This window comes from Rhagoletis pomonella, unplaced genomic scaffold (assembly GCF_013731165.1).
Source record: "Rhagoletis pomonella isolate Grant_MI unplaced genomic scaffold, Rhpom_1.0 Rhpom_scaffold_00033, whole genome shotgun sequence".
Taxonomy (NCBI): domain Eukaryota; kingdom Metazoa; phylum Arthropoda; class Insecta; order Diptera; family Tephritidae; genus Rhagoletis; species Rhagoletis pomonella.
Window position 1 is genome coordinate 218,480 of NW_023458587.1, and position 10,785 is coordinate 229,264.

Sequence of the window (10,785 nt, forward strand, 5' to 3'; positions counted from 1 at the left end):
GGTATGCATTGAGTTAATTGGACTTAGTTCAAAAGGATTGTCAAAGTATGCTTGGGAGTTAATGGAGTAATTGGATTTAAAAAAACTGAGCGAACATGTTAGAAATTGTTTGATTATCACTAGAGACAGTATTTTGATACTTCATGGCGGCAGGAAACCCACGTACATTTCACTTGGAGTTTACGAAATCATAAAACGATTTGGGGTTATATATTATACGTCGTTTGATTTGACACAGATCAGAATAGTGAGTATTTTACATAGTATGAGCGTAAACCGTTTTTTGTGTGTACTCTAAAATAACGTGACTTTCTGTTTTTCAAACTTCTCAGTTCTTTAGTGAACCATAACTGTGTTTGTTCTTCAGGAACACCCACGCGTTTAGGCACATACTTTTCAAAAAATTTATGTACAGTAAAATTAAAAGGTGCAACGCTTTGCTCAAGCTTTTCTTTGTATATAGGCCACGACAATTTAGATAATTCTTTAACCAATTTTTTAAAGTTGGCTTTCGAAAAATCAAAGCGAATATTTGGTTCGTATGTTTGTATATCACGATTTTGACCATAACATAAACAAGATCTAATACTTTGCCAAACTTATTGCGAAGTACAATAACTTTATTTAGGCAGAGTTCAGCCATCTCCTCTAAAAATACGTTGTTGCACGCACTAGACGAGAAAGGTGCGATATCATTGTCAATGATGTTCCATGATACATTTGGTAGATTAAAGTCACCCAACACAATCATTGAATCAGAGGGTTTAATCATTGAATTAATTGATTTTAGCAAAGAGACATGTCGTAAATACACTGATGAATCAGATCGGAGAGGAATATAGCATAGAGCTAAGTAAGCAAACCCCTGTCCAACCTGTATACGAATGAATTTGAATTCTTCAGATTCAATGTGAGGAAGACTAACTTCTTCAGATGGTGTTGAAGAGCCTACGGCAAAGAGTACGCCACTGCCGATTCTGTCCTCCCGATCTTTTCTGTAGATATGATAATTATTTGAAAGAATCTCTGAATTAAAAATGTGAAGTTTGAGCCAAGTTTCGGTGAAAGAAAGATTCAAGGCCATTAAGATATAAGTTCATTAATTTAGTATTTAAGCCTCTTACGTTTTGATAAGAAATACTTAAAGCAGTTTTATTAATCAGTTTTTTTGATTCAGTATTCTGACGGGGAATATTTGCTAAATTATAATTTTTGTTGGGCCCATACTCGAATTCACGAACGAAAACTCCCGAAAGCCAAAAAGAACTACTAAGCAGCATGTCGAAATTTTCTAAATTTACGTCAATTTTAAATGGAGAAATATTTCTTTCATATTTAAAATTAAATTTTCTGATACTTAAGTTGATAGTTTTAAATTTGGACGATATGTAAAGCCTTATATCGTCTTCGGAAGTATCCCTCGAAAATCTAGAGACAAATATAAACTTTTATGGGGGAACCACAACCAGTCTCTCTAGTATTAGACTTAATTACCGGCGGAAGGGGTTGAGTAACTGGGTTACTAATTGAGGGTAGAGCAAGCGTAGGTAGAGGATTAGATGACGTTGCCACAACTTCAATGGGGGAAGGAGAAGATACTTCAGGCTCGTTGTAATTAGAAGCGGAAGCAGACTTTGTTATACATTCTTTTGAAGATGACGACTCCGATGTCTGTGGACATGGAGAAGCGAGGTTAATTAAGTCATTCGGAAGATTGTTCTGACGTGGAGCGTTTATCCTCTCATTAGGCGGACTATGAAGACGCTTGCGTTTTGACACACGAATATCCTTCATAGATTGTACGGTATCTAAGCATTTAAAAGATTTAAACACATTTTCATAATGCTTAAATTTTTCGGACAGTACCGAAAACTCTCTCCCCACCTCAGAAAAACCATTTCTGGTTTGCCTAAACAACTTAAAGAGATCAACTTCGGTTGACCTGCTCTTTAAGCAAGACCAGCGAAGACCTTTGCCATCATTAATAGCGTCCAGAATTCTTCCTGTCAAACCAGCACGTTTTAGATGACAAATACCGTTGAGAATCGCTTTTAATTTGGCAATTATCAAGATCACACTTCATAGTAAAAAATTAATATGGTAATAAAGAGCAAACAAAACAAATTATAACAGATTAGGAGCTGATGTATTTAGTTTTAGAATATATGTAGCAAACAGTTTGAGTATCACTGTAATTCTGCATGTTATTCTCTTGGAAAATCTTAATGGAGACTTACAGCAAGACCACCTACAACGACTACATACGCGATTCGTTTTACACAATTAGCTACACAAATTGATTTTTAGGTCATGTTCTGATGTCGGATGGAGAACATATCCAAGCAAAACTGTAGATTGTGGGGATCTAAAAAACCAAGGCCAACACACCAGCACTAGTTACACCCATCCAGATAGGTAAACTATGGACCTGCTGCGTGAAATTGGTAGGTCTTGTTTGACCCACCCTGTATGAATATATAGTCCTTATCATAACTTTACGACACTCACATATTGACCAGATTTAGCCATTTGCCTTAATATTTGTTAATTTTTATTACTTGTTTATAAAAATATAGTATATTCTGTAACAAAAGCCATATAAAACCAGGTTCGAATCTTTGTGCAACTTTTGAAAAAAATCAACAAACTGTCGTAAAAATTTCGAACTTTTTAATTAGATTTTTTAGAAATATTTTGAGTATAAGCACACCTTCAACGAATCAATCCCAAAAATCGATGATAATTCCGAGCTATTTTAAACTTGCACTTTGTTATACTAAAATTAAATCAGCTAGAAAACTCCATATTCAAAATATTTCTAAAAAATCGAATTCTTTTGCAATGAAACTGAAACATCAACAACACTCATTGCAAAAGAATATTAGACCTCCAATGTAGCTTCAAGGTTAGTCCTTTTATTAAAACAAGAAAAAGTAAAGGTGTGTAAAAAATAAACCTAATGAGTAAACAAACTATAGTTAAAAAAAACTAACAACACGCTTTTATTACAATAAGAACTAAAAAAAAAAATTTTTTATTGATTTAAAGATTCGTTAAATAAGGATATGAAGTTCCTAACTTGATGTTGTTTAACCTTTTAAACCAGCGTAAAATAGGATCAAAATTATTGGAGCGTCGTCATAGGCGAAATAAAGTCAACTGAAAAGTTAGTTGCAGTTATTTTTTACAGGCACCCCATTGGAAATATACAGCCAGTGTTGTCAGGTCTTCTGCATGAGAAAACGTCCCTCTTGGTCTGAAAAATCGTCATTTCCTACCCAAAAACGTCTTTTTCAAATGAATGTACAAAAAATTGTTCTTATTAAACTTTAATTGTATACAAAGGTACATATGTACTAGAGGTTTACGCCGACAGACTTTGCGGCGGCGGCGACGTCGTCTGGAAACGCCGTCGCTACTGCCCATAAGGTAGATTCCAAAAAGCCATGAGGCTTCTAATCTTATCATGTCATCAGATTATAATTCTATTTAATTCATTCATTGAATTCAAATGTTGAGTTGCTGCTGCTGATGGATGGGCTAACAGGAGAAAGTCTATTTAGTATATACATTAGGTTTCCCATCGAAAATGCTTTTTTTTGAAAATTTAAAGACCCTACCCCCTAATTCGTTTTTATGAGAAATATTATTGCCTATTTTTATAGATTTTTTAAAGGTCATTTAGAGGTCGCGGCCTGTCGATTTAGGTCAGAAAATACGATTTTCTAGATTCATGAGTTTTTGAATGACTATCGCTATCAATACATTTTTGCAATAAGCTTATCAACCGTTATGTTAAATTACGGAGTTATTACGATTTTTTGCGGGTTATATATTGAAAATAAGGTTGGCCTACTTTTTTCCAAAAGTTTAACCCATCAACTCCCACCAGAATGGGCCTTTTTGACCCACTGTTTGAAAAATGGCTTATAAATAGTTAAAATTTCCACTATTATATTAAGCGCCAAATTTTTCTAAGGAGAACAGAAAATATTGCGATGCGCGGGGGCAAAAACTTCCTGGGGTTTGATCAGTACTTAGGAATACTAACGTAATTTTCACACAGCCAGCTAGTTCTTGTATACGTCTGTGGGTCCCCAGAATAAAGTAACTTACGAATGTAAAAATTAGCAAAAAAAAGTGTTTGCTTTTTATTAAAATTCTGTTTAAAATATTAAGAAAAAAACACACAGGAAAATCAACTAGTCTTTGTTTTATCTAAAATAATTGAGGATTTAGATGCAATAAGGGCGCTTCTGTTAAAACTGCTTTCTGAGATATTGGCGTTAAAGTTTTTGATGTATAACTTTCTTGTTGATGTAGTATATAAAAAAAGTAGTATTGTTGTAGTATTGAAAAAAATTTTCTACTGCGGAAAAAATCGTCAAATTACCAGTATTCGACCCTAATTTAACTGTAATAAACGCTTTCGATCGAAAAACGAGTTACCTATGTTTTTTTCTGAGTTACGATTTTTTTTGAAATGTTCAGTGATCCAAATTATGAAAAAAAACTTCTTTTAAATATGTAATTTTCATTTCGTAAAATAGTGTTTTTATACGAGTAGTATTTAGTTCCTACAAACGATGTATTCCAATGTGCATACAACATGAAAATTTTGTACAAAATTCCTTAGGCGCCGAACGCCGCCGCCGCGCCGATATTTTTGTAACTCGGCGGCGGCGCGTGAGAAATGACAAAAAACGGCGGCGGCGGCGGCGTGGCCCGGCGGCGTATACCTCTAATATGTACGTAAGCTATATTAAAATGTCATTTCGACAGAGCACATTTAAAATTCATTGTAAACTGGTTTGAGATCGTTAATATAAAAATGATTTTAAGCATACACTTGTGATCAGCTGATTAAATCATCAACATTTTGATCGATTTTGGCTGTTTTTCGTTTGTTTATTTAATGTTTATTATTTTTCCATAAAAGCCAAGCGCATTTTATAACAAACAAAATATAAATCCACATTTCAAACTTTGTGCAAAAATTATAAAAAATTTGCAAAGTTTCAGCTATATTTTCAACCTTTTATTCAGATTTTTTAGAATTTTTTTGAGTATGCAGTTTGATAGCCCACTAAATTTCAGGGCAAAATGTGTAAGTGTAAAGGGGCTACATAATCGCGTTGATTTTTAATAATTTTTTTTCTTGTAGACATTTGGTTAGGGGGTCGGTTGTCGAAAATGCTAAATTACGTTCTGCTAAGAAGCAGCATAGCAATATTTCAGCCTTTTTTGCGTTCATTACATTTTCAATGAAGTCTTAAAAAAGTCGCCTACTTTTTCCTCACTTTTTATGCTTCTACAGCTTTTTTGATGCTTTTGCGAGCGTGCATGTTGCAATAGAACAGCTCTTCCTGATTTGGCTTTTAATGTGCAATTGCAAACATTACAATTAGTCTCTCAAGTGTTTACACAACCAGCATCCAAGCATCCGAAAAAAATGCGCGTACACTTGGTTTGCATCATATTTAAGTCATCTGTGTCCAAAGAATAAATATCTTTTGAAGCAGCTGCTGAAAAACACAAAGCTTGTAAAGATTTATTAACAAAGTAATTCAAATCCAGTTCTACTTACAAGATTTAGTAACAGAGAAAAATTACTGGGAAGTTAAAAAACGTCAATTTTTACACAAAAAACGTCTAAACGTCAACAGGATACAAAAAATGTCCAAATGACGTTAAAAACGTCAACCTGGCAACGCTGCATACAGCACCCCATTGGTAGAGGGCTTCGGGTGTACGAATTTGTTGTAACATCAGGAGTTAAAGACTTGCTCTAACTGCTAGTCTGTTCAAATTTGAACATGTGAACTTGCAACAAAGTTCAGTTCTGCCATTTCCTTGAAGGGATTTTCATGATTTCAGACCTTTAGTAAAGTAATATGATTTATTCATATCATTTTTGTTTTTTATACACCTTTCCTCTTTCAAAAATATACAATTTCATAAAATTTCAATGTCTATTTATCATACTGCTCGAGCGTTAGACGATCTAGAGTCCATACGGCTAAGTAGCCCATTACGCCCATTTGGGTACTTAAAGATGAAATTATAGACAATGTTCTTATGTAAAAATAAAATTTTTTTTAAATGCTATAGATGCTTTCCATTTCCAGACAACCGGTCAGGTACGAACCAAACTCAAATACATTGTTTGTTGGTCCAAATAATGAGACACGTATTTTTTCTTTTGGCTCGGAAAAATTTTTCGGCCGAATTAAACGCGATTTTGTTTTTCAGGCAAAAATCGATTATTCGAATTGACAGTGAGAATTTTCTTTTTAAATGCCCATAACTTTGTCAATATTTAATAGATTCCAACAATGTTTTTACTCAAATGTCAGTAATTCTTGTCACTTCAAGATAGAATGACATAATTATTGATTTTCATTATTTAAAATTTTTTATTTAACAATAAACAAAAAGTGCAAATTTTTTTTTTAATTTAATTTCTCAAAAAGTGTATTTTTTTTTCTCTCAAACTTTTTTACCGGGAAAGAGACACTTTGAACTACAATCAACCCAAATCTCTAATAGCGAAGATTTTTTTTTCTAAGTTATGATTTTTTATAGAAAATATACGTTTTTGTGGTACATACTACAATCTATCTTAATAAAAATGTTGTGTTCGTATGTCACGGTCGTCAAAACTCGAGAACGGCTGAACCGATTTGAATAATTTTGATTTGAATAATTGTTCAGTATAATACCAGAACCAATGATATCGCAAAAAATTGGAGGGTTGCCACCTATTTGAAATTTTTTAAACCCAAATATATTGATAAAATTAACGAGCTATTACAATATGGGTATTAGGTTAAAGAGGTTTAAGAAAGATAACTGTTGGAAATATCTTTGACGAGGGTTGCCACCTATTTGAAAATTTAAACTCAGTTAAATTAATAAAAGAAATATTGCAATGTGGGTGTCAACCTAAAGACTTTTAAGAAGGCTTACAGCTGAAAATATGTTTGAGGAGGGCTGCCACCTGGTTGAAAATTTAACTCAATTTAAAGATAAGATAAATTACCTACTACAATATAGGTACCAAATTAAAGAGGTTTAAGAAAGATGACGGTTAGAAATATTTTTGAGGAGGGTTGCCAGCTATTTGAAAATTTTAACTCAGTCGTATTTATAAAATAAATGAAATATCGCCATGTGGGTGTCAAACTAAAGAGTTTTAAGAAGGCTTACAGCTGAAAATATGTTTTAGGAGGGTTGCCACCTGTTTGAAAATTTAACTAAATTACATTGATAAAATAAGTGAAATACTACAATATGGGTATAAAATTAAAGAGGTTTAAGAATGATAACTGTTAGAAATATTTTTGACGACGGTTGCCACCTACTTGAAAATTTTAATTTAATTTTAAATTGTCAATTGTCAAACTAACGAATTTTATGAAGGCTTGCAGCCGAAAATATGTTTGAGGAGGGTTGTCACCTGTTTGAAAATTTAACTAAATTACATTGATAAAATAAATGAAATATTACAATATGGGTATCAAATTAAAGAGGTTTAAGAAACATAACTGTTAGAAATATTTTTGAGGGGGTGCCACCTATTTAAAAATTGTAACTTAGTTGAATTGATAAAGTAAATGAAATATTGCCACGTGGGTGTCAAACTAAAGAGTTTTAAGAAGGCTACAGCTGAAAATACGTTTGAGGAGGGTTGCCCCCTATTTGAAAATTTAACTCAATTTAATATTTTCGGGGAGATTTGCCACATATTTTAAAATTTTAAAATAAAATAAATGGAATATTGCAACGTGCGTTTCAAACTAAAGATTTTTATGAAGGCTTACGGTCGAAAATGTTTTTGAAGAGGGTTGCCACCTTTTTGAAAATGTAACTCATTAAAACCGATAAAAAAAATTAAAAATTACAATATTGGTACCAAACGAAAGGTATTTGAGAAATTTTGATTTGGAAGTATTTTTTAATAGGATTATAACCTATCTAAAAGTAAAGACTGAAAATATTGAATTTTTATGAAATATTACATAATTGGTACCAAACTAAATGTGTTTGGGAAAGGTTTACTAGAAATTTTTTAAATGTTTTCAGCTATCCAAAGGCCAAACAATTTAAATGAAGAAAGAATTAACAACATAGTTATTATCAAACGACGTGATCATATTATCAACGAAATCTATATATATAAAAATGTTGTGTTCGTATGTCACGGTCGTCAAAACTCCAGAACGGCTGAACCGATTTGAAACATTTTTATTTTATATTGTTTGGTATAATGGTGGACCAATAGAGTCGCAAAAAACTGGAGGGTTGCCACCTATTTAATTAATTTTAATTTTTTCATGATCCAATGATCGGATCTAAACCAAATTAGTATGGGATCACCTGGAAATCAGTTGACGTGGTCCAAAGTTATGCGGTAACAAACATAAAAAATAATAATCCGACAAATTGATAACCTTCTCCTTTTTTTGAAGTCAGCTAAAAACTACCGAAACAAATAAAGAAATGATAAAAGAGTAACGAAAAAAAAAAAAAAAAACTATGAACATGAAAGCTGTTTAAAAAATACTTAATGAAAACTTAAAACTGTTGACAACATTCCCTATCATTATAAATCAGTTAACTTTTAATCGTAAACAATTTATTTCGTCTGGGGTCGCCATTGCCTACTACGTATATTGCGAGTAAAAAAAATTTGAATAACTTGAAATAATATTATTATGATTATGATTATCATTACTATTGTGAACTCCTATTCCCGACCAAAGATTCCCCAAAATTAAAGCGAAAGCAGAAGGGCATTTACGAGCGCATGATGCAAATGTTAAGATAATAAGAGCTGCAGAACTAAACCATGCAGGAACATTTTTTTACAACGGCGTGGAATTTCTGGCGTTTGCCGATGGCATCGATATCATCGGTAACAAAAATCGCGCAGTCTCTTCTGCCTTTTCCAAACTGGATAAGGAAGTAAAGCGAATGCGCCTAGTGGTAAACGAGGACAAGACGAAGTATCTCCTGTCATAAAAAACAGTCAGCGCATTCGCGCCTTGGAACCCAAGTCACTGTTGACAGCTATAAGTTCGGGAAAGTGGAGAATTTTGTGTACTAGGGAACCAGCATTATCACAGATAAAAATATCAGCATGGAAAACCCACACAGAATCACTCTTGCAAACAAGTGCTACTTTGGACTGAGTAGGCAGTTCGGGAGTAAAGTCCTCTCTCGACGTATAAAAAACCGCACTCTATAAGTCGCTCATCATGCCCGAGCTGTTATATGGCGCAGAAGCTTAGACAATGACAACATTCGATGAGACGTCTCTTAGAGTATTCGACAAAAAGATCTTACGGAAGATTTACAGGCTTCTACGCGTGGGTGACGGGAATTACCGTATTGCTTAGACATGTCGTTCCAATAGAAACCGAAGTTCCAGGTGTGAAAGAATTCAACTCGCAATCCGCTGGTGGTAGCAGAGGAATAGGGAGCCCCCGCTGCAATGGAGAGACCAAGTTGGCACAGACAGAAATTGACTGGCGTTCTTTGTCGAGCTGGGCCAAAATGGCTTAGGCGGTTACAAAGCCAAAGTAGAAGAAGAATATGCAAATGCCAGGTGGTACTTATCAGATGGATTCTGGCAACGGTTCGATCAAAAAATTGCATTACCTTAGCTATCACTTCGTCTGAAATTGCTACGACATTGTTACCAGGTGGGAGCATTGCCAATTCAGCTCTTAAGCTGCCATTGAACATATAAATCAACGAAACTCCCACATGCAATATTTCCAGGGCAACCGGTGCACATAAAAAATCGCTTAAGGTCGTTGATCGATTGTTGTGAGATTTGCGTGGAAACGTTCAACCATTCGGGAATGCATTGATATTGCTCGCAGGAGATTTTACGCATACATTGTCTGTAGTTCCCCGATTAACATTAGCGGCGAGATAAATGCTTGCCTGAAATAGTCAACATTGCGACAAGACGAACATACATACACTGCAGCTGAAGTATTCGCGCGACAATAACTGGACATTGGAACGCAAAGCTGCCAGTCAATGAGAGATTAAGACAAATTTTATGATAATTTGTGTAACTTAGAGACATCGAAAAGAGAACTGATCGAAAGAATGTTTCTTTATTAAGAAAATTAATTATAGGAATCTCGATTGGCTCAGTGAACGGGCTATTCTTGCTGCGAAGAATAAGGATGTCTATCAATTAAATAATAGTGGTAATGAAAACAGTCGTTGCTTGAGCTGATCTGCCATTTTACCAGACTGCCAGGCCACTTGCTCACGTTGGTGAATACCACTAATATTATTCAATCCAGCATTCAACGTGAGGAAATAGCACATACGTCGATAAACACCGTTGTGGAAAAAGACCATCCAACGGAATTTTTGAACTCGATTGATATTGGTAGACTCCACATACTGAAATTGAAAATAGGTGTGCCAAGTATCATGTTGCGGAATATTAATCGGCCAAAACTTTGCAACGGCAGGCGACTCGCACTAAAGAAATTGATGAAGAAAGTAGTTTAAGTAAAGATTTTAACGTGGCTTTTCAAAGGTGAAGAATTCCCATGATTCCGACCGATACACCATTTCAATTTAAAAGATTGCAATTCCCAATTCGATTGACATTCAGAATCACAATCAATAATGCTCCAGTCGAACTTTGGAAAAGCAAATCAGATATCCTTGATATCTATGCAGCGAATGGAGAAACAATAAATAGTGTGTGCACACAAGTACTTATTACATAACCAGACACATATGAAACGT